A 481-nucleotide genomic window follows, 5' to 3' on the forward strand; every position below is an offset into this window, starting at 1 on the left:
GTTTTGAAAGAGGGGAGTGAGGGAAAGTGTCTGAGGTGATGGGGGAGGGAGGCAGTTAGTGATGGTGGAGTGTGTGGCAGCAGTGATGGATTTGGTGGAGATATACAGCTGGGTGTCGTCGGCATAGCAGTGGAAGTGAAGGCTGTGACGGCGGATGATGTGACCAAGGGGAAGCATGTAGGGGATGAAGAGGAGGGGGCCAAGCACCGAACCTTGAGGGACACCTTGAGAGAGAGGGGCTGTGTTTGAATATGAATTATTGATACTTATAAACTGGTGGCGGTTGGAGAGGTAGGATTTGAGCCAGGAGAGGGCGGTACCAGTGATGCTGAGGGATGACTCTAGGCGGTTGAGGAGGATGGAGTGATTGATGGTGTCAAAGGCAGCACTGAGATTGAGTAGGAATACATAAGTATAAATGTGATAGTATAAGTGTGATAGTATAAGTATAAATGTGATAGTATAAATGTGATAGTATAAG

Source organism: Semicossyphus pulcher, unplaced genomic scaffold, assembly GCF_022749685.1.
Source record: "Semicossyphus pulcher isolate SPU_LCO1_2020_fin unplaced genomic scaffold, fSemPul1.0.p SCAF_5, whole genome shotgun sequence".
NCBI classification, from domain to species: domain Eukaryota; kingdom Metazoa; phylum Chordata; class Actinopteri; order Labriformes; family Labridae; genus Semicossyphus; species Semicossyphus pulcher.